Here is a 25,836-nt window from a genome sequence, read left to right as displayed (position 1 = left end):
CTTCTCTTGACACTGCTGCAATTACACTACAGGCTATGTAACTAGTGCCAGTGAGGCACTCAGAGCAAACTTTGGACTCAGAGCAAAATTTGGACCAGGATACAGATTTCAACACCACCCTACTCAAAAATATAGTGTTTCAGAGGTTTTACCGCAACTTCAAAGGTAGATCATCTTACAAGTGTCTAGTGCTGGAGAGCAAACATTCTCCATCATCATAACCAATTCCTCAGCATAAGCACAAGCTTTGGAAGAATAATTTGGGTTAAGTAACAAACTCTACTTCTGAACATAAGTATAGAAATGCAGATAACTTGCTTTTTAATGTTACTTAAATTCCATTATACAAATGAGTGTAATATCACAAATCATAGTAACTCATAACATGATTCAGAACTTGAATAAAATTAGGTTTCATGAAACATTAGTTATAAAGTGCTAAAAATGGATAATATAAAAACAGCAATAATTTAAAAAGCCTGTAGTGAGGTGTTTTTCCTTGTAAACCTATGAAAGTATTACTGTCCTGTAACATATCACTAAAAATTCACATAATGGTCTTAATAAGGACTTTGGCAGTCTGCTACTCCAACTGGGCTTTTTCATCATTTGCAATAATGAAGCACTTTTTAAAGTTTGAGAATACAATGTAGAGACTTGCATGTTTTTCTGTGGAGAAAAAAGGGAACTGAAATACACACAAAATGAAAGAATTTGAGGAAAACCTAGTTACTTTTGCAGGTGAACAAAATTTCTGTCCAAATTGGAAACCAACTGCCAAACTCCAATGGACTACAGACAGAAAACATTAATGGTATTTACTTGTAGTAAGCCAAAGAGATTTTTCTCAGCTTTGAAGGTAGTGGTGTGATTCTGGTCGTTGGTCCTACAAAATGAGTACAGATAAACTCTTCTCTCTCAGACCTAGCTGTATTTTAGTAATTTTTAGAGTACAAGGAAGTGCTTTGGAGATGCCTATTTAATTAAAATACTTTTAAAAAATATTGGTTTCTATGCACAGTCAGTATAAAGTTATACATATGTGCTTACTTCTTCACATGCACATTGTTTCACTGGCTTTAGAGAGATTATTTGCAGTATATAGTTTGGCTTATGTGTAGATCACCACATAAATTGAAACTGAGCTGAAACACTGTTGTTGAGTTTCTGCCTGATATGTCAGGTTTATTCTCATTTCCAGATTTATAATACTTTACCGTTGTCAGTAAAAAAGATATCACATAGTAGCATGCATAGTTAGAAATGAGACTTACTCCTCCTATTTCCAGAGATCTACAAATATCTTGCGGTATGATTGAAAAATTTATGAATATAGCACATCATATACTGCTCTAGATGATTTGAAACAATTCAAGCACACATATATTCATTTAAAATGAACTATAAATATCTTCAGTTTTAGCAAGAGCCCAAGAGAACATTAGAAAATACTACGAAATACCTGAAATATCTTGAGGTGCACATAAAAGAGAAGCAGCACGCAGGTTAGTGACTACAATAACTAACTGAAGTAAAGCACAATCATCTCACTATAAGAAAAATTCTATCTCAGATACAGAACGCAGGGCACCACTGAAGATAGCTGCAGTTCTGCTTTTTCTCTCTGCCATGAGCTTCCAAGTACTGCATTCAAAGTGCTGAAGGATAAAAGGAGATTTCTAACAAACCCCAAAGTGTATTTTTAAAAATTAAATGAAAGTCTGCCTATACCTGCACTGAATGGCAGGCAGGAAGAAAGGGAGTTACAAGTAAAGTGCTGCTTCTTACAATGGTGTCCGCTTGAGAGAGGAGCAGAGACAACTGGCAGTAGAGGAGGGAGTAATTTTTTTCCCAATGAGTGCTGCGCTCCAGAGCTGGCTGACAGTTCAGTTTGGGAGATATCAGCAATGGTATCTTTTTCTTCAATATTACAAATTGGATTACCAAATTAGATCTTTGGGCTATACAGTACACAATAACATATTTCTGAAAGCGGAAATTACTGATTATTTTAAAAGTAGATACAGAATTCCCCACTCTCCAGTGAACTTGTGGAATAACCTGCCAGTGGAGGAAGCTCAATCTTACCTCTATACACTACGGATTTGTTTGTGTCAAGTACACGTATTTATATCTGATTGAAACAAAACAATTTAATATTTGTGGATGTCTTATTTTTCATGAAATAACCTCAATCGTATAAACTCTACAATTTTAGCCTCAATGTCCTCTAGTGGCAAAGAATTCTAAACCTTTTTTTTAAATTTCATAAATTTTAAGTAACCACTACAAATGGTATTTGTAATTATACCATCCTATACTGATATCAAAGCTTTCTAAAATTATCAAAATGATTACATTGGATTTTTTTAAATATTATTACTGAGTCATTATTGAATGCATAAGCCGAAACGTTTATTTTAATTTCAGACATAAATAGGAAGAAAAAGTTCTAAGTATAACTCAAGATTAAAAAGTAAACTACATAATCACAGCATACCCATTTGGAAATTACATTCTCTTACAACGTAGTATGGAGCAAATGTTGATAATTACATTTTTTCAGAAAAATATTTTGCTTTCGCTTGCACAGGAGTGAGCTTTCCTAAATACTTTTAGTTTCAGTTTTCTGAAAGTAAATATTTTCTACCTGTGGGTTAAAGGAATTCAATTAAGAAATGAAAAGGCATAAAAGTTTCTCTTTTCCAATTCATAAATAATAAATAAAGTAAGAGAAACTAAGGTCTACTAGTTATATTAATTTTTTAAGGTTTCAGGTGCAGAGGAGGGAACTTCAAAAGTATCTAAGCAGGAGGAAACCTAATTCTCAATTCCAACTCATTTGAATCAGAGGTCAGCAATCAACTTCATTTGTAACATCTGAAAATCCTTCTGTATACCTTTCAACACCCACATGAATCTAAACAGCTTTGCAAATCTCTCCCAATGTGATGACTTGTTCACTTACTAACTGTGATTAATAATTCTCTTGTATAAGAAGTCTTCTAGACTTACATGAAAAATATTTTTGCTATGTATTCAAACCATGGAGGGTAGTTTTATTTCAATAAAATAAATTGAAGGTTGTTTTTCTATAGTTCGGTTTCTAATTTGCATCTAAACTGCAGGATGATCTAAAATAATGAGAACTGAAGTAATGAGAGTAACAAATGGCGTATCACTTTTTTTTTTAACAAAATACAAACAGATTCAGAAGCTCAGTAAGCCTATAAAATTACTTTGAAAACACTTGTTTCTCCAAATACTGGTTTCTCAGATATCATTCAGACCCATCCAAGTTTAAAGATTACACTTTCAATGATAATAAAGATTCCTAAAGAAAAAGAATTTTAAAACACTAATTGAAATCAAGATAAATACCTGATTGCTGATTTAAATCATATTAGAACTGGTGTTTAAGATTGCTTTGACTTAAACCAGGCAACCCTGGCAAGTAGAATGATTTCAATTAATTTTCCTAAGAAATCTTTAACAGGAAATTCTGTAATGAGACTTTTATTCTGTATAGGCCTTTAGAAATGGTTTAAATCGAGACTTAGATTTAAAGGTGAATACATGAATACTTTTTTTCATTCAGGATAACTTTTTCTCTCTTTTGCTTGTTTCTATGTCCTTGATCTGCCCATTTCTTTCTATTAATGTGAACAGTCTACACTTGGGGAAAAATTATGTTTCATTTTTACTGGTCAGTTTTGATGATTGCTTCCCTCACAATAAACGGGGCTTTCCCAAAGTTTCTACCTCTGTTTTTCAACTTTGCTTTAAACAGTAGGTTTCTTTTCTTTTTAGAAGAAACTGACGTGGCTATTTCTAAATGTAAAGTAACATTAGAATTAAAAACAGTAACAACAAAGAAGGGTCTGATTGTGCATCAGATTTATGACTCATTCCATAGGCCAGAACCAGAAAGGTCTAAGCCATCTGGGACATATTTCTCTCTGTTAGCTTGATTTTGAGTCTCTTGACTCTTGTGATGTCAAAACAGGCCTTAAGAACGAAATGAGGTGAATCTAGAACTATAAAACAGGCATACCTGCGTTCACATTCATTAACAAATTGTGTATTATCTTTGAATTTGAATTATGAAAATATGTTTGAGCTTCCAGAGCTGTTGCTGATATGCTGAATGGTCAGGAGAGAGACAAAACAGGGAAAGCAACTAAAAGGAGCACACATGAATAAGTTAAAGTCATTTGCTCTTATAGTAACTGATACCTTCTTCTGGCTCTTTGGTATGTAAATTAAAGTGACTAAAACCAATTTACATTCACATGTATACATCAGAAAGTGAGTGGAAATCTAGATTGGCTGAACTTACAAATTCCAATTTCTTGGCAAGTTAGTTATCTCACCTTAGATCTCCTTATCCATTTATACATTAGGAAATGTGGACAAACCAATTATAGAATAGACATAGACCCAATCAGATCAAAAGCAGATCAGTATGCAAGGGTGATAAGCCTAATGAAAACATGGAGCACCTTAAACTGAGTGGGGAGCCCATCAGGACTTCTGAATGTGGAAAAAATTATAAAGGGACAAGTCCAAATGCACAGGGTTTACGTTTGCCTAAAAATTGTGGGGAGCAGACACTTAATCAGTGGTTAAGGAGAGGCTGAGTTAACGGTCTGGGGGTTGTTTTGACATCGAGCCAATGTAATTAGGGAACTGCACAGTATTATGGCTGTCCTGCGCAAGGAGATTACCAGAACTCTCTACAGAGCTGAGCTCTTCCAAGTAGATCACGTCCAACTGGCCAAGGTTTAATTTTGCAACTTAACAATGATACGCATTTGTCCAGATCCCAATATGTACTCGTAGAAAGAATGGGATGGTGTGTTAAATATATAAAGAGTAGCCAGTATTGCCCTCAAATCTGTCATCTGAATGCCTCTGGGAGAAGCTGGACAGAAAACTAAAAGCTTTAAAATAAATCCACAGAACACTGAAACCTTGCAATAATTCTCCTCAAAAGCTAGAAATGACCTGGATCAGCAGATAGCTTTGTAAACACATATACATACACACCCGGGTGTGGGTGCACACCCACCCTCAAAAACAGATTTCCTAACATCTGCCAGGCCACCATGCCAGAAGTCAGTTTTCTATTTTCTGACTGGGTAATAATATTTTTACTTGCAGCTGTTGAACAGAAATTCTACATAGAGCTTGGATAATAAATCCTTTGAATACACCTAAGTGGCAGGGGTATGGGTATGGGGGTGTGTATGTGTGTGTGTGTGTGTGAGAGAAATAAATTGACTCTTCTTTAAATGTTTCCAGCCTGTAGTAGAATACTCAATTTGTTCCAAAGCCTACAGCAGTTACTTGGAAGACTCCTATAAGCATCAGTGTGCTTTTGATCTGCTCTTGGAGAGCAGAGCCAACTTTTAAGTTTGATTGCAATGCAGAAAGGTATGTAGGAACCCACCAAATATGGGTTAATAAACGTGACTGTATATTCACAGCGGAACATTTTGCTCTGCCACAGATAGTCCTGCATTTTAATAGAACACAGTGACACAGGGGTTTACTTACCAGCCAGTACTGGAGAAGTTACAGCACTGAGCTCAGCAGCTGAAAACTGACTGATGTCTGTCCCTCTGGTAAGGTGAAAGCTATTATATGCTTGGAGGCACACGCAGATCCCAAGTGAATACACTCTGTGCTAGCTCCATGTAGGTCATACTGCATTCCCAGAATTGAGGTAGGGACACCCAAGTGGCTTTAGATAAAATCAGCTCAGCCTAGTCAGGCTTATGAAGTTCGTAGTGGCTATCCCTGGCACTGCAGAAGCAAAACTGGGGGCAACCTATGGAGCGAGGGTGGGACACGGAGCCAGAATCAGTCAAATTTTTAAGTAAGACTCAGCTACAAAAGGACTGGAAATCACTTACAGAGAAAATTTATCTCTTACTAAGGGAAGAAATGTAGACTTTTTTGACACGAAAGCAGGAGATGCTTTGCAGAGTATGTCCTGAACTGCGCTTGAGCGAACACACTGAACTGTGTACTACCCTCAACACACATCTCAGTTATGGTTGAGGTTAATATAAATTTTTCTACATTTAATAATTCTCCTTGATTTTCTAACTAAACCTCAGGCAACAGAAGTTTGCTGATGCACAAATTAGACTATTCATTTCTATGAACAATAAAAGGGGAAACACCAACAGTTTTTGTTTTGATATCAGAACTAATTATGACCTCACTGCAGCAAATTGCTGGGCCATTTGCAACTGTTCCTTAAGAACCTAAGGAGAACTGTACAAGATGACAAAGAACTGCACTGAGCCCAAAATCTCACCTTCAGCAGGTACTAACAGTAGATATCTAGGAAAACATGTAAGAAAAGGGAAATCACATAGCGAGAGTTCCCCAAAATATTCTCCAATGCATCAGCAATTGTTGGAGCATTGTTAGCCGACCAATATTAACCAAAGGATTTTGTGAGTAAGTAATGGGATCTTTAAAATTTAATCTTTTTTAACTGTTATTTTTAGATGTTTTTAATATTTTTTCCATGATTTTTTCCAATCCGTTTAGACCTATCTTCTAACCAAATTTTTATCCAGATTCTCACCTACCGCCTTGTCCCATGCCTATTTAGCTTCCTCAAAAGCTCTTCAGAAAGAACCTTGTTGAATGCCTTTCAGAAACCCATGAAGACTTCATCAGTTAGATCTCCCACCTTTAGAGAACTATAATATATTAGCAAGGCATGTTAATCCTTTAGCATCTTGCTTACCATTTCAGAAAATAAGAATTTCTTTAGGTAAAATATTTACTGGATGAGAAGTGCATTTGAATTATGCATATCAAAGCAGATACCAGATGTCACATATATTGAAAACTGATAGGATTATGATACAGCAAAGTTCAATCTTCTGATTTTACTTTAAAAAAAAAAAAATCACACAAAGAAACTGTCTAGAATCTGGCATGCTTAAAGCTTTGGTGATTTTTCTTTAGTGTCTTGATAACCTATTTTTAAATGAGTCAACTAATTTTTTTAAGCTGGAATGTGTTTTTTTTTTAAATTAACATTTTACAAAAAGTATTGAGTTGTATTAAATGCAGTAATTATTTATAGCACCATTATCCTATGTAATTTTTATAATTGCTTACATCATTACTCTACAAAACAAACAATCTAGACACCCCTATACTGTGCAAACAACGTTTACTAATAATCTACAGAAAGTTGACACAGAGTAATAACTACTCCTTCCAAAATCTGGGTATCTGAGAATAGCTGTAGGGCTCAGAGAAGAAAGTTTTGGCACACAAACAATTCCATCATTTCAGTCAATGATTTCTAAATGCCTTTTATCACTGTTTTAAGCAATATTATATCATTATGGATCCAACAACTGTAACTGGGTGTTTCTGTGTGTTTAGAAGGGAAGAAGAAACAAAGCCACTCCCAATCATATAGCCAGTAGTGTATAGGACTTGGATTACAAATGCCTCCATCCCATCTAGGAAATTCACACTGTTATCGTTTAACTGTGTAATTTTTGTGAGGAGGAAGGCTTACCATTACAGAAAGATAGCACTAGAATTCTCTACCTTCTCTGGTCACCACCATTCATAAAGCTGTGAAATGCCTATGAGACAATTACTCTATGTCACTGAAGAATATGAGGCTGGTAGGGCATTTTGGCTTGACAAGAGACACAACCTTGAATGGGCACCAGAGCTTAAGCCTGAGCTCTACTGAAATAGATGGCAAAATTCCTAACAGTTATACAGGAAATAATTTCTTGCTTTGAAGGTCTTCTGGTTCTCCACACCTTTTATTTCTACTTCCAAAGCTAGTGGTTTCTCTTCAGCACCTAAGGGCACAAAGTACCATCACGCTCTTTGAGCAGCACATCTAGCTCCAAAAAGCCAGTCTATTCTATAAAGGGCATTAAACCCATAATGGATGTGGAAGAAGGAACTCCTCCTACTTAAGAGAGCAGTCTGCTCACGTGCTTATTCATTCTCATACTCTAACGAGGCCCAAAAGTGCGCTGCGTTACCAGATGAACAGGCTAAATGTAGAATACAAAAACTGCATTCATTCAGGAACTTCTGTATGCGCAAGGTTGTTATTGATACTCCTCCATATCAACAGCTCTTATTGTTGTTTCTGAAGTAAAATGATTATTCAACAACAGACAAGGAAGGGAAACCAAATATTCATGGAATGCTGGAATTAAAACAAATGACAGTGTGTTCAAAACAAATATGGATGGCAGGCAACATGCACAGCTTGGGAGGCCAAAGAAATAATCACTCTGCAAGCAGTGAATAATCAGCTTCAGTCTTATGGAACTAGTTTGCATTTAGCAAGTGAGAGCACAGTGGTGTTCTTCTTGCTAATGCAGATAAAGGCAAAAGGGTTCATTCTTCATGTAAGACGATCATGATAAGGCTCACAGAGTGTTCGTGGCTAAAACACACAAGGATCGTCTCTCCTATGCCAGCCATGCTTCCCAGACAAACTTATACTATGGCCAGGTCACAAAAGCCCTTATAAGCAGCATTCATTATACAAATACTAATGTAATCCAAATGAAGATAGACATTACAGCAGAACACTGGAGAAGCTGTGGGCATGTATGTGTGTGCATGAATATGTGCCTATAAACATAGCTGTGATAGCACAGACTAGCAGACTGGCATATTTTGGGCATAGCCTTAATACATGAATTCCTACACTAGTTATCTCTAAAATACACTTAATGTGAATTAAATTTACTGTTATATATATGAACAAAAAACAGAATTTACTTCTAGAAGAATGAAGGTGACTGATTATATAGTTACTGAATCAATGAAATATTAAAATAGCAACGGTTCCTCTGAGCGTGCATTATAGGGACTAATATCCTACCTTTCAGTCTGAAGTAGAAACCAAACTCAACAACATACAGATCATGATAGTGCAAAAAACCAACATAGCTTCATAAAAAGCACTGCTCCTCTAAAGTAGGTCCTTTCTTAGATGCAGAGCAGACAGCTTCCATTTATTATTTATGGTGCCTTGTGCCCATGTCAGCTCCTGATTAATAATTAAAATTAATCTCATTAAGGCAGATTTCATTACAGGATAATTTAATTAAATGATGAATTGGCTCCCAGATGTCACCCTCTATGCCTTTTTTAAAAGATGCTGCTGACGATACAGATTTATTTAACAGTTTTTTACTAATTTTTCACAAGCAAGGCAAACAACCTGAAATATCACTCAGAGAGGGTGAGACAGGCACTTCCTAGTATAAACAAACAGAGGTGTATGTATGTTTGTGTAGGACATGAGAAATGGTGGGAAGGTCAGCTTCAAATCTGTTAAAAAGAACTCTAACTTCAGTCTTTGTGAGGATCTTGCTTATCGGTATTTTAAGCAGCAGCTTCTTTGTATCACAAAGTGGCTGAGACACTGCAAAAAAGTCTATTTCAGAGAGCTCTTAGTCTGAATTTCCCAGTTTATTGTCTTAAGATTTAAGAACTAGGGGGGACAGATGAATGAACAGAAAAAAATGTCACTGGTAGCAGGTGAAGATGAACCTGGCTGTACTTGTCCTTCCTGCTACCTTTTTCATAACACTATGCAAGTTTTCTCTTTCTAGCTAACAACAACAGTAAAGGCCACCTGGATTACTAATGAAAGTTTCTAAAACCTGAAGTGAAAAATCAGATAGACACTGGAATACCAGCCACTAGTGAATCAGCACTGTTAGAACAGGCCAGAAAGAGCAAGCTAATAAGGGAGTTTCATAAGCCAGAGAACAAACACAACAAAGAACAGAGGGGAAGCGATGTAGTAACATAAAATACTGTGACAAAAAGGTTCAAAACAGTGCAAAGGCATTTTCTCTAGTATTTATCCACTGCACTATATCTCATACTGACAGATTACATTCAACAAAACCCCACAGAACTTTTTAAAAGACTTCAGTGTAAGGAAAAATGAAAAAGTATGAAGCTGAATTACAAGAGTGTACCATGCCAATGTGTGCATTACTGGGCTAATGGTGCTATTTTTAGGCAGCTACATTTGCCTGAGGCATGACCAGCAGTCTGCTCTCGAAACGCTGCGTGTTACTGCTTTCCCAAAAAACAGTTTAGCATAAGAAAAGTACCACATATGTTGAAGTTCACGATCACCAAGCGGTACTTGGATGTATTGGGCAGAGAGAAGAACATGTAGCCAAAGCCTCAACTTCAAGCAGTATTCTGTCCATGCTAGAGGGACTTCCAAACAAAGAAACAAGTTCTCATTCAGTATAGAAGAGCTTCAGTACAGATATCTTTGATTAAAACAATATAAAAACATGTAGAACACTTTGAATGTTGAAGCTGCACCTCCCTTAGGTGTCTCTGACCTAGCCGAACTATTCAAACTCAGCCAGAGGACTGCTGCTAACAAAATCTTCAATGGAACTGAACCTTCAGAAGACATCGTTGTTCCTGTAACAATGTTTGGCAACAAGCAAGGTTACAGTTTCTGTAACAGTCACTTATGAGTGATAAATTTGGTGGCCATTTTGATCACCAGATAATCTTGCTGAACAGCTAGCAGTTTTAACAAAATTGTATGCAACTAGATACCAAGGGCTAAATCTAAAAGCATAGACCTAGGTATTTAGGATTAAGTAGAATCTTGAGCCAAAATTTGCTTTTCAGTCTCCACATACAGTGCAAGGAGGGAGAACGATGGTGTCAAAGAAGTCAGCATGCTATAGTATCCTGCCCCAGTAGGATAAAATGGGCTTGGTTGTTAAACTTCTGTTTTCAGGTCAAAACAACGATCCCCCCTGTGGCCTGTATTCTCAACTGTGAGCCACCAGGCCACGTAGGTGCCCCTGGGTAAGACCAGCTTTTCTGTATGACTAGGAGGGTAGTCTCCAATGTCAGAATAAAGGACTGTCCTGGAATATATACATATATATGTGTTTTTAAGTTCTCAGGCTGCCTGATATGCAGCAAGAAATTAAACGTACCAGATGTTCAATTCCCATGTCCCAGAGGAATGCTATTACCATCCCACTACAGCGTAAAATACAACATTTGGACACAAATACACATAAAAAAAGCCTATTTTGTTTAAGAACCTTATCAGGTCTCAGACACTGAGCAAGTTAGTGGCATCAAGACTTAGGTGTTTCACATGTCCAGTGGTGGAAACTTAAGATGCCTGCAAGATTATACTTGTAAAAACTTAGTGACAAGAGCAAGATGCAAAAGTGAGTCAGGTACCAAGAGTGAGATGGGGGTTGTACATGTCATCATCTAAAATTGCGCTCTTCAAAATCCCTCATTAGCTCTAAAGCCTTGATGGTACAGCTCTGCCTCTGCATGAGGTCAGATGTGACAGGATGAGAGGCAGTGGGCACAAACGGAAACACGGGAAGTCCTGTGTGAATCCAAGGAAAAACTTCTTTACTGTGATGATGACTGAGCACAGGAACAGGTCGCCCAGAGAGGTTGCAGAGTCTCCTCCCTTGGAAATATCCAAAACTCAACAGGATATGGTTCTGGGTAACCTGTTCTAGCTAACCCTGCTTGAGTAGGCGGTTGGACTAGATGATCTTCAGAGGTCCTTTCCCACCTCAACTATTCTGTGATTCCATGATATTATTCTATTATTCTCCCTGCCACGACATAGCTGTGCTTAAGTAATACCAGTGTTTGCAAATGTTCTTATTCTATTAAACACAAAATACACTTTTTCCCCATTTATCCCTTCACTGCTCTCTTGTCCTTTAACTCTGTTTTCCTTCTAAATGTGTACCTTCGAAAAAAGCTTTCAACTATTCTAAGTCCACCAAATTTCAAAAAATGCCTGTCATTTTGGACATATAGTGTAACTGTCCTTGTGAGTGCACAGCTGCACTTAAAATTATCAGTTGTAGACAGTAGATGGTATCAAAAGTTAACAATCACTTCTGTAAGCATCATCGAATGATGTTTCTTTGATATTCTCGAAAGTGTCACGGATTCTGCTTTGTTCCTTCCAAAAACTGTGGAAATTATGTATTTCCTTTTTTTTTTTTTTAAATCACTGCAAAAAAGTAACATTACCGTCTAATTTGGGAAACAGTTTAATATATAATATTTTAATTCATAAAATATCTATGAATTTTTAAAGTATTAATATATAATTTATTTTGAAGGCTATAGAAATACATTCCTTTGTTCTATACATCTGTTCTAAACCTCTTTTGCCATTTGTAAAATGAGTATTTTAATCCTTTATACCATATGACTATCCCTCCAATACCAAACTATTATCTGAAACTGGAAAGACAAAAAGTCACCAGTCCCCTGGTTCTACCATGCATTGTAAAACATCTACTCTTTCTAAAACTACAATTTATTTATTCCAAAGCATTGGTTTCAATTATATCATTTAGTTTATTTTAATATCTCATGATCTGAAGAGGATGCTTTGCAATGAAAAATCTTAGATTAAAGCAGCTATAATTTAGATATGTGTTACATAGACTTTAAGGGATGATTCAACAGTTACCATATTCCCATGCATATACTCCATGTGTTATCACAAAACTGTAATTTAGCAACAGTGCAGGTTTTACACGCATACATAAAGAAACTTACCTCCCTTCCCTAACAACTTACCTACTTCTGATCCCTCCTCTCCACCAGATTAGGGAGGGGTAGAGCAGAAAGGTGGAAAAGCTATATATCCTTGAATAGCTGCTATGCTGTGCTTCCAGTTCTGTGTGGATTTGCTGAAGATTTATATTCAAAGAACATACAATTTTATATTATTTTAAAAGAGTTAATGGGGGAAAATGTACAATGATATGCTGGAATTCAAAATTTGAATATAACATAGAAGCTACATTCTTCCATTGCTTTTCTACCTTGATCTGTGATTTCTGAGGAGGCCTACAGTCCCCAAACAATACACTGAAAATTAATACGTTATTTTAATGTTGTCAGGGAAAAATTCCAAAAAGTAAGCCTCTTCCTGTAAAATCCTTCCTCAGGTTAGCTATAGTCTTTTTAACTAATATTTAGAGCACTATAATGTGTACCTCATTATCTCAGATTCTGAATTTATCTGCTGAAAAGCCTATATGCACAAGAGTTCAACAAAAATTCATGTATGTTCTTATTTTCTGGAGTTCCATGGCTCTATTCCCCTTAAAAAATAGGAGGAAAAAGAAACCTCTTAACTGTTCTTCTGGTTTCAATATTTTCACTCACAATTTTATTAGCAGTTTTACAGAAAACAAAAATCGCATATTATTTTCTGGGGTTTCCCCTAGTATTTGATCCATGCTTAAAGCTGCTTAGTGACTCCAGCGTCTTACTCTCCCAGATCTACCTTTTCACACATCTTATCTGGCTGGGCTCAGCATCACGTTTCCAGTCCGGAACTGCCATAGATGCCACATGCGCATTCCCACTTTGCACCATTCCATGGTATAAGCGCACCCAGCTGTTCTACAAGACGGTATTTCCCTACAAAACGTAATTCAAAGAAAATAAAAAGAAAACCAAAACAGAAGGAACATTCTGGCTTGATAGCCAAACTTGACAGAGAAAAAAATATAGTGGTTCAAAAACGGTGATAGGAAAATATAAACGCACAGGTAAGTGATGTGCTACATCTTATTGTTGCCTTCAACATAATTTACTAGTGAGCAGATGAAATGCTATTCTTTCTTCTCTTTCTTCAGAAAGCTTTCACCAAAGTTCTTATATATTCACCCAACTGTATACCCTCTAGATTTCCTCAGGCATAGGAAGGAAAAGAAATAAATATGTGCTGTATAGGTGCTGGGTGCTTAGTGCCAGCTCTTCCTAAGAATTACAGAATGTTCCCTCTGGTGATTTAACACCATCACTAAGCTGAAACATTTAAGGCATTACCATGAGATTTTAGAAATCAGGAACCGGTGAAACTCTTAAACAGAGCACTTACTTACACTTCAACTTAACTGCTGCACAGGTAGGAGAAAATGCAGTAATTCAACCGAGCGTGCTTATATTAATGATGATTTTTGCCTGTCATCTCCAAAACTGCTGGTGATTTAAGAGCAGCAATTATTAATTTGGTCAGTACTGCTATTATTCTGGATCAAAACAAACGTACGTCATTAGTGTAACTGTGTGTATGTCAGAAATTATACTCTGGACATTAAATTAGAGCATTTCTCTCTAGCAAAAAACCATTTGCTTTCTCCCATACATACGTCCTTAGTTCCTGATGCCATCTAATATTTGTATTTTGCTGATACTGGAAAAGCCTCTCCTCCACCAAGAAATGAACGCAACTAAAAATATGCGGAACATATGCAAAGCCACAGTGAGAAGTTTTAAGAGTCTGTAGCCACCCGCACTTCAATCAGATAACTGCAGTTACTGCTGTCTCTTAGCACAGACAACATCTGACAATAACAGTGGAAAATCTAACGGGAGAGAGACGGCACACCATTTTTTTCTTGGACCACCAAGCAGAGTATAATCGTAGCTGATACTTCTCTACTTCCTGAGTAATTCTGCTCTTCTCCTCATTCCCTGCCCTTCTCCCCCTTCGGGCAGGAGGGTGATACTCATAAGTAACACCAAACAAGGCACTTGAAGAAACAAGATACACGGTTATTTTCCACCCGTTTACTGCCAGACCCATGAACTAGAAAGGACAGAGGTGAAAGAAGTGCAAAAAGATTGAAGAGGGAAGGGGAAAGCATTTGCTTCTGTAATTTTTCCCTAAGTCCTGAAACCTTAGAAAAGGATAGCTTACCTCATCTATGTTAAGAGCTTTTCATCTAATAAACACATCAATTATAATTGTTTATAATTGGCTTACTAAAACTAATTTTGTTTTATGCAGTCTATGGGGACATCAATAAGAAAGATACTGGCTTCTCACTGATATAGCATTGAACGACTTTCCCAAATTTCTTCAACACATCAAATAAGTGAAATTCACTTAGTGCAATTTAGGTACTAACAGAAATGCAAACATTCATCTGCAGACAAAGAGGTTAATAGTTATTTACTAGTTTGGACTATTTATCTTACAGGCAGAACATAGCCTACCATCCACTTGATATAAATGAAACAATAATATGACAGTCTGGATGTAAATATCTTCCCTTCAAAATACATTTTTCCTTACATCTATCTGCTGAACAATAAAAACAGCATTTTCATCAACTTTCTTTCTCTTATTTATTTTAGCAGTGTTCACAGAAGGATCTAATGATTTAATTATTTATGAAGAGTTGGAAGTATAGTAGTCAGAGTGACTGTGACAATCCAAAGACTTAAAATACAGGGATGAGTATTTCTATTCACAGATCCTTTAGTGAAGTGTATGATGCCAAAAATATATGCCAGTTTCTAAGGATGAACTTACAAAACAGTGAACCTGAAAATTTAATGCAATAAACACTTCAACTTCTTTGGGAAGGTTCTTCCTAAAAATGTGTTTTCCAGTCAGGTTCTTTCTAACAAAACTTTGCTAGGTTTATAGGAATTCAGGTGGATAGGTACGGCTTTTTCCCATTTTTGCTCAGCTGGGAACTTAGGCAGTGCTTCTCCATTACCACAGTCTGATTCTAAAGCTACTTTAATTCTTAATGCCTTAATCACTTGTGCTTATTAAATTATTTAAAATGTGTGCTGAACAACAAAGGAGGATCTTCCTTTGCAGCTAATGAAGCAAAAGGAAAGTTCTGGGCTTGCAGAATCTGTAGGGTTGAATGGGCAAGCTGAGGAAAGATGCCCTTGAATGCTCTGCCTCATGCCTTTTGTCTTATTTTTTCAAACTCATAGAAGAGGGATATCAAAATTGGGTGAAACAGTAACAGCTGAGTTGCTGTCTCATTTTATACTTTTTCCCCAATGGAGAATCATTATTTTTCCTGGTTCTGTTCCTTCATGATGTTTCATGATTGCCTTCATATTTAGTAATTCTTGCACTTCAACATGAAGTGTAACAAACTGAGGTTACTCTCCAATATCATCATAGCATCTGAAATTAATAAATCCCTTTTCCTACAGGTTTGCTTCTTCTCTACAGTTACGTCCTCATGAAAAGCTGTAAAACAGGAAGGAGATGGCAAGGTTATGAAAAGGGAGGAATCCAAAGTCTTTGCTTTAGTACCAGGGCACAAGAGCTAACAAATGGTCATGCCTAGCAATGGATAAATGTAAATAGGAAAAGAATCAATGAGCAGACAGCATGAGGGTGGTACACGCGCATCGCAGGTGGACGGTGACTCTGCCAATCACTTGAACACCCTTCTTCCCACAGAGGCAATGAATGAGATAGCAGTGTCTGTATCCACAAATTAACAGCTGTGAACTAGAGGAGGATACACTCCACCTAACCTGTCAAAAATATGCTTTTACGAGTCTAAAAAAAGATGGGAATTTTCAGCCAGACAGTACTATCTTAGCCTTCATAGAGACCATCCCACATTACCACACTGAACATCAGGCTTTTAGTGTGGGCTTTTTTTGGTCACTTTCCTTTTAACCTTCTTCTCTTCTGCTCTCAGGCTGAGTTTCTCTCTTAAGAGAATCTCTTCAGCAAAGTTCATGAAGTATCAAGCATTCTTCAAGACAAAAGAAAATACAAGCAAATAACACTAAGATGCGTCCGTTTGAACAATAAAATAGTGAAAAACACTACTGTCTCTGCAACTGAACGAGAGTTTGGAAGAATGATAAAGCTATGAAATGGGCACGCACACAGACAAGACCATCAAACAGCTTTAAAAAAAAGTCACAAAGCCAAATGACTTCCCTAAAATAAAAAGTCAACTTTTTATGTCACTCATCTGAATATCCTTATTCATATCCATATTTTGTACTAATTGCCTCACTAATATTTAATTACTTTGCAAAAATATAAAGAATATTTTGTGCATCACGAATACAGTGACACAGCTTCTTGATTCCTATGCATATTTTATTTTAAATACTCATCACAAACCTGAAAGGAAATACTGGAACCTACTAAAATTCTAAGTGACAAGTAATATGCAAACTACAGTTAATGTCTATTAGAAAACCTCCCAAAACTAGACACCAAACAAATTTTGAAACTTACCTGAATTTTATGTATATACAAATACTTAGGTGCAGTAAATATAATAAAATTAGTCTAGCTAAATAATTTTTTTTCTTAGTAGAAAAGCAATGGCACTAAATCAGTAATACATTATTTCTACATATTACATTATTTCTACATATTATAGAAACTATCAAGGGTGAAATCAAATTTATTGCAGCTGTAACACTTCTAAAAGAGAACAGGAATCTGGGTCTGTGCCAGAGAACACGCTTTGGGCAGCCGACCACATGATCTTCAAAATAACTGAATTAATTCTGTTGTAAAAATAAAAAGTAAAATCCACTGAATATCAAAACCAAAGGGTACACAAGTAATTTCCAGATTGAAAAGAAAGCTTTAATTTCTTTAACAGATGACATGGCATCAAGCTTTCTAACCTGAAATGCATTTATACTTCCTATCAATTACAACCAGTATTAATTCAAAATAAATGGATTTAAGTGATGAATACCATAAATATAAAGCCTAATTCCGTTCAACATATATGAACCCTATCAAAAACTAAAATCATCTAGAGCACTAGGAGGCTTCCAGAAAGCAAGAATACGAGAAAAAAATAGTTTGTCTTCCAATATCCACCCCAGAGGGTCCCAGGTGGGAGATTTCAGCCCACATGCCAGTTACTCTTATGAGCCCCAATTCAGAAAAGCATACCTATTCAGGAAAGTACTTAATTGAGCACATGTTTATGTGCTTTTCTGAATCAGGTCCACAGTACTATAGGAAATGCGTATAACAGACATAAAACGCATGAGGAAAAGTAACTGAGAACTGAGCTCCATAATATAAGCTTTCATTTTTGTGCCTTTGTATTTTTAAGAAATGATGCACTGATTAAAACATAGCATAGCTAAGCACATTCACTGTAAAATGCAACATGGCTGAGGAGATCTGAGTCTTACCATATCCTAGGACCCATTAAATATTGCACATAGCTGGTCCACTGCATAAAGTGCAGCAAAAGATGCTCAGTAAAGTTTTTTGCTTTGTTTTATTTTATTTTCCAGTAGATGAGCAGCTTCAGGAGTATTGATATAATTGGGGGGTGGGGGGAGGAGGGGGGAGCCAGGTAGCCAAAGACCTTTTCATCCCAGTAATCTGGGTCTATCAATACACGACTAGTCAAATGACAAAAACAGGGAGCAAGGAAGGAAAAATCTCTATATATGTTAATCATGCACAGAAGGGTAATTTCAGCAAGGTCATTCCTTTTTCTTTCACTAGCAGCACCACAAGCAAAAACTTTGTATTTGGCTTTTCCCTTCCACTCGATGCTGCTCTCATTATGAGCAATTCTAAGCTGAAAAGATGATGGCCACCAGCAAGCAAGGTTGCCCAGCTGCTCTTTTAACAAAGCAGGAAGGCGGTGGAGGGCACACATGGGCCAGACATAATAAGAGTCACTCACAAGGTCTGCAAAATGCCGAGTTTTGATATGCTGTCATTTCTGCATGTCATTACCAGCCAGCAGGAAAACCCTGCGGTCTGCACTGGAGAAAACCAAGTCTAAGAATGGTAATTATGCATATGTATGGGAATACCAGACCCCTTATTTAGTTTCAAATAACTGTTTTGCTAAAAAAGGTTACTGTTTTCATCTAATTAATGTTGATTTTCTATCGCTTAAAAATAATATTAAGCTGAATAAAATTATACTATAGTAGAACCACTCAGAACATTACAGTGAGAACCACAAAGTTTAAAAATACTCTGCGGCCCATAACAGCTTGGATCAAAGAGTTAAAATCTACATTCTGAATCTTCCTTGGTGCAACATAATCATAGTTTTAATATCGGAATATGAAATATAAAGCTACAGTTTCATTCCTTGGCAATTACTCTTAACATTGGAAACTGGTAACATTTTTAGTTAATACATGACAGATTAAACTTTGAATATAAAAAAACAAGAAGACACATATAAACTCTCATAACATGACAAATGTATTTTGCAACCAGCCAATCTGTCAAAATGAAGGGTTTTTTTTTTTTTTATAGTTCAGTTATAGAATTATTAAATGTAGCTCCTTGAAATAACCTTACAAGTCAAACCTATGGGACCCTCTGGGGTGGATATTGGAAGACAAACTATTTTTTTCTCGTATTCTTGCTTTCTGGAAGCCTCCTAGTGCTCCAGATGATTTTAGTTTTTGATAGGGTTCATATATGTGTGAACGGAATTAGGCTTTATATTTATGGTATTCATAACCTTACAACCAGCTATTATGTTCTACTTACATTTACTAAAACGTAACACCAATTAAACCAAAAGGAGAGCCTTCAAATAGGCAGCGTTCATAAACTAAGAACCCAACTTTATTAATAGATATATAACATGAATGTACTAACAGGACTGCAGATATATTTCAGGAAGTGAAGCAAGGTTCTTCTCAAGTCACAGTAACGTGACAAATAAGTAGGACAGAAATAGCGGACTGCTGAGAATTCTGCATACCGATTCAGGCATTACTACCCTAGACTGACCTGCAGCCACCAACGGCTTTGCTTTCACCGCGCAACAATTGTTGAAGGATCTCTAAAGCATCAAATATCCAATCACAATCCTGTGCAATCACATATTTTTTTAATGTTTGCTTTTAGTATGCCAAATAAGGATGAGTTCTTCTTCTTTGAGTAAAGAGACCAAATATTATATTGTGGGCTGCTCCTTTTCTGCAGCCCTCAAAACCAACATATACTATAGCCTTATTAATTAGGAATACTCTATAAAATTTGCTGGGTTGGTAAATGACTCTTTGCATTGATTTCTTTGAATAGTAGATATGCAGATGTTGCTTAGATTTATGGATGTGTGTATACACGTCTTTATTATCTAAACAAACACTATCAAATCTCCAAAAATGTGCCAAATTTTCTCCCATCCTTAGACTGAATTTGCTCAAATGAGAAACATTTCCAATATGAACCACCAAACACTGGTTTACAGTGTACACAAAGCTGTTAATCCCCACAGCGTAATATACTTTAGGGTCTGTAGGATTTGTTTAATTTACATGTATTTTGTTTCTCTGTTTACTATTGGTTTGGAGCACAGAATTTTCTGCTGAATTAGCAGATATCCATCCAGTATTTAAAGTATTAAAATATTTCAGTGTTTAAACAGTGAAGTCTTCTGCTGAAAACGTAACAGGTGGTTAAACCAACTGTTTAAAAAAGTCTTAAAATCACTTTCACTGAATTTGATATGTTAAGATATTTACACTGAGAGCAAGTCTGCAAAGTGCTTTTCTTCATATGATATGGGGAGTTTTTGAATTCCTTAAACCAATTCCTCACTTTCATACAAGCAAACATGATTAGGCTACATGTAGACAGAGCAGGCAACTCCAGGAAAGGGAAGTATTAACTGTAAAACTGTGGTGGTCTCCTAATTTTAATGCATTTTTTTTAAGAGAGTTTGCCAATTACTTAAGTCCCAGGGAAACAATACCTATAAGCCAAAAAGCATCTTAGGCACTTAGTCTACTATACAGTATATACAATAATAATATTTTAATACAGATGACTACAACTATTTAAAAGAAAGTCTAGTGGCATCTCAATGGGGGGTGTTTTTTTTTAATGGAGGTAGAAAATCTTAAAACAACATTTGTAATATTTTTTCTAAAAACAATTACTTCAAATTGTATACATTACCTATATGTAATAGGACAGTTTTAAATTTGTGAAGTTTAATGATTTAAAATGTAAAACTCTGTATGAGGCAGTGCAAAATATTCCATAAAATAAGGCAAATTTTGTACACAGTGACAATCTCTGTTGTCATAAGTAGAAGACCTCTGCTGACATAATATGAAAGTGCTAGCTTCCCCAATTAATAGGCTTGTTTTGCTTACTAAAAATATGTGTTTTGGCCATATCCAATATATGTAAAGATTGAGTCTTTTTTTCATGTTTTTAGAGGGCACGCAGTACATTCAAATAAAACATCTAAGTCTCTGGAGTATCTAAATGTTATCAAAACTCAGTATTCAATGACTTGATTCTTTATGAAGGCAGAAAATGAATGTCGTGATCCACTGAAAATAGACTACAAATCTCTTGGTAGTAACACAGATGTTGGATGTTTTTCAAAATTTAGCAACTGAAGACAGGATCCAGGATATGCAGGCATACAAAGAAACTACTAATGAATCTTGGACTACTATTCATCATAAACTAGATTCTGGAAAAACTTTTGCCTTCTCCCCAAAGATTTACTTAAATATATTGCAACCCAAAGTGGGCTTGTACTGAATGAAAAAAAAGGACCATTTAATTACAACATCCCCACTAGCATAAATGTATTGCTAACGAAATTCTATGTTTTTCTTCTATATATATGATTTTACTCTTTTCTCTTAAAGTAGATGGAGATAATATATCTGTTCCATCCACCTCTCTTTTCATTTCCTATGCCTGCTTAAAAATATCATCTACAATAGAACTTTTGAAATGCTAGTTGTGCCAAGGCGATATGCATTTCTATGCACTGAAAAGGCACATCTCATTTATTACAATCACTTGCATGAATACTGGGTAGAACAAGCACAGTAGTATCTCTTGTGTTGTAGTAAATTCTCCCATTAAAATGATGTGTAAGTAATAGCTTTGTTCAAGCAATTAAGAGATATACAACAAGTATAAAAAAGCCGAAAGGATGGTTGCCAGCCCACACTGCATCTGCCGGGTTATGTGTCTTTTCAGTGGAACAGAGCCAAATACTACATGCTGTACAATACCTTTTTTAGTTTATTACACTTCTAGAAGTCACTTTTTATTCACACAGAATAGTTTTGTCAGCTCCAGAAAAGAGGGAATGATTTATTCTGTCATTTTCTTTCCATTTGGAAGGCAGCTACAGTTTTTCTTTATTTCTAAAAATACATCTTTTCCTCATTTCCCCCTTTAATCTGACATCATTAAGTTTATGACTTACAGTGCATTATAACCTCGGAGCATGTACAATATGATGTCAAATGGGAAGCCTTGGGAATACAGCCAAGTTCCAGGGGAGCTTATGGATGTCAAACACACAAACATAGCTGAGTTTGACCTTGGGTAATTCAGTCATTGTGCTACTCTAATTTAAATTGAGGCATTTTCTCCTGGGAAAGTGGAAAAGTCACACACGCAGACTTATCAGGCTGCATTACTAACTTGTACAGATAACAAGACAACTTAGCCTGCTCTCCCTGCTGGACTGAGCATACCGTGGACTAAGTAATGGAAGACAAGGGGGAAAAGAGGTTTTTGATCTTCGCCTAAGAGTAACGTCTCTATGTAGCCAAGCGCAAAAGCCTCATTTCTGGAGCAGCAGTCATAACAGAGACAAGATTCCTGCACAGACCTTCATCACCATCATAAAAATTTTATTCTTATAGACAGATTTACACACAAAGTTGTACTGCCTGCTTTGTTCTGTGTCATCTGCTACAGACAGTATTCCAAAGCTAAACTTCAAGGGAAACTAAGCAGCTGGAGGTATTCCACACACAGTCTAATATGTCTGTGCCCCTAATAAGCTTCAAAACAATGGTTCGATTATTTGAAATACAGTTTCCATTAATATTTTTTTCTATAAGCAGGGTAATCATGATATGTATACTTGCACAGCACAAAACACAATAGGCAGGAAACTGGGTTTTTTAAAGGGATGGGCAGTACTGATTTTTTTATATGGCAGAAAGGGATCAGATACAAACTATTTCACACTTCTGTGGAAAAAAAAAAGCATGAAAACCACCACTGAACAGCAGTAGCATAGCAGAAACTGATTCTTCTGTTCTCTTCCAGCAGGCAGTAGTATAAGAATGGATGAACATCGTAAGCAGACCATGTTAGCTCAAAATATTAAAGGGGTTAAATACACGGTGAAAGAATACAAGCTTTCACTCTACTTAAGCATCTCAGCTAACAGAGTCTCAATAGTCAAAAACTAACATTAAAAGATGCTTAAGACAAGGACTCAGGGGCTTGCCATCCACCATATAAATGGCAGTTTGCTCACATTGTTAAGTTCCTGGATGGTAAGGCACTGCCTTTTCCAGTCCTTCCGGCTTAATATTATCACCACTCCATTTCTCTAACAATTTTCCATTGCCTCCTCTAGTCAGTGCTTACTTCATTTTTCAAGTACTCAGTCACAGCACTTTGATGTTTTCTCACAACAGCAACATGAAAAGTATAAACAAGAAAAGTAAACTCAATCACTCAGCAGAAGCAACAGCCAAAGAGCTATGTCTGAATATCTTCATCATACTATTAATCACAGCAGGCAGCCATGCTGTATTTCACATTTCTGTGTTACTGTACATACTTGGTCAAAGTATCTTCACAGTTGTCATTTACAAACGTGGTTATTCTTTCTCAGTGGATTATATTTCTCATCTTTGCTCACTTCTAGCACTAAAAAAATCTCAAGAAAATTACCATAACCTATTCTTATTTATGCATTTCAACAAAAAATTTTCCAGGGAAAATATAAATTTTTCAAAAGAACTGAGCCAGGTATTACAGATGATATGAGTGTAACATGTAAAAAACCAATTCTATGTTCTATGTCTGAATGCAAATGAAACTATGTCTTGACAGTACAGTATACAGAATACCCAAACGGGCAATGGTTTACAACACCTCCTATAGGAGAAAAAAAATTCTTCATATAAAATTGCCAATATTAGTGTCATTCTTCTGTACTTCAGATGTTGTTTCTGATTTATCCACGGGAATCCTTCTCTTCAGATGAATTAACATGTGCCCTTGCTACATGAGCCTTATTGCTAAAAAGAAGGCAAGAGAGAGCTTTAGTAACTCAAAGCTGCTATACTATTTCAGTAAGATAGACAAATTTGTTGACGTTTTCCTTCCTGAACCCTCTTAGCTAAGAGTTACAGGACAACCTTGCCTAAAAACAGTTTTAATTTTAAAATTGCTTAGGCCGTAATGTCTCCAGTTGAATGTTTGCAATCCAAGGTGCCAGACAACCAGCACTGCATAGACATACAAAGGAAGGCCAAATCCATGCACAGCCAAAACTCACAAAGTGCGTCTCTTCATTTGAACAATAGCTTAAAATACCACCCATGAAGAAAAATAAACTTTACTATATTTTCTTCCTCTCACTACCCAGGAAAAGGCTGAACTGGAAAAAGACAAAAAAAGAAGTCTGCAGGAATAACACTGAGTAGTATTAAAGGCAATGAAGTTTCAAACTCCAAGAAAGGAAACATCCATTTCCATAGAATAATAAAAGGGAGACTTCCAATGGGGTTTATCAGCTGTGTAGAGCTTTCCCCCCTCCCCTTTCCTGAGTTTTATGGTATACTCATTATGGACAAAGTTTTTAAAAATACGCTGTTGATTGGACTGGATTGTGAATGTCTGTGTTTTCTTCTGTATTTTTTTCTGAAACTATAGTAGCTGCAATTACAATTTTTGAGCACTGCCAACCACTCAGCTGAGAATTCCAGTTGTGCTGGAATACGGTCTCGTCCCCAGTCAGACAATGCATCTCATGCTCACTAAAGGCCTCAGGAGTGTCCACCAAGATTGCTGGAAACTGTAGGGAGACAGCTAGTAGACCCATCTCAGGAGATGCCAGATGGGATTGCGTAATAGTTGATTTTAGAGGAGTCATGCACCCCAGCCCTTTTACAACCAGCTAGCCTCCTTCCTCTTCAATGCACTTCACATTAGGTGAACCAAGACTGCAGTGTACGCAACACAACCCCTGTCATAATTAAAATTATTAGTTAACCCCATACTCTTTCAGGTAAATCGGGTGAATTTTACAGCATGTTTTGCAGTCACACAATCAGGTGATATCCACAGCACTGATTTAGTTACACTGCAAGAGCACTGTATAAACAGAAATATATTTAGACATAAAATTTTACAAAGGTCTTTCTGATGTACAATAAACTTCCCATAAACATGAGAAATTCATTCATACACGAATTAAAATGCAGCACAGGCTCTCTGACCATTACAGTCTGCTTCTAATCATCATGTATTTTAGCACGTAGACCACACCAAGCTTTCCTTGTCTGACAAAATATACCATTTCCCATACACCACAGAAGATGAAAGTAGCAATTAGTACAATCTAAATATACCTCTTTTTCTCTTGCCTTTTTTAGCTCATATAAGCTCCTTGCACAGTAGCTCTGCCTGACATCCTAGTGATAGGCTTTCCCCAACGGGTGAATTTTACAGCTTCATAACTAAAAAATTAATTATGTTAGCATCAGACTCTATACATGTATTCAACTTTTATAGCCATAAAAAAAAGTCAACCCACTAACTACAACTGTATGTCTAAAGAATGTATAAAACATCAAAGATTTTAGAGAAAAATCATTCTAAGTTTTATTTTATCAATATATAGCTATTCAGATAAAAAAAGGTAAGGTCGGTGTGTAAACTTTCCACACACATCAACCGCAAATAAATGAATTATTTCTTCAAACCTGATTAGATTTGGTAGGATATCCTATTAACCAATTATTCACAGCCTTACTTATCACAGCTCAACACCAGGACTTCCAACAGAACTTTTTGTAAAGTTAATATCCAAAACAGAAGACACCAACAGCATTAGAAAAGCAGCTCAAGTGTAAAATTCCTACTACAATACATCTGTTACTGTATACATATTCTAATATACAGTTAAATTACATGAGCTAAGACATTTTCAGTAA

At 36.2% G+C, this 25,836-nt stretch overlaps 1 protein-coding gene across 13 annotated transcripts in view; it reads right to left on the bottom strand.

The window, feature by feature from the left end:
- Positions 1-25,836, bottom strand: part of EYA4 (EYA transcriptional coactivator and phosphatase 4) — a 161,105-nt gene that overhangs the window by 103,066 nt on the left and 32,203 nt on the right. The window lies entirely within an intron of this gene.

Source organism: Struthio camelus, chromosome 3, assembly GCF_040807025.1.
Source record: "Struthio camelus isolate bStrCam1 chromosome 3, bStrCam1.hap1, whole genome shotgun sequence".
In the NCBI taxonomy this organism is placed as follows: Eukaryota; Metazoa; Chordata; class Aves; order Struthioniformes; family Struthionidae; genus Struthio; species Struthio camelus.
This window is presented reverse-complemented; position numbering and strand designations above follow the sequence as displayed.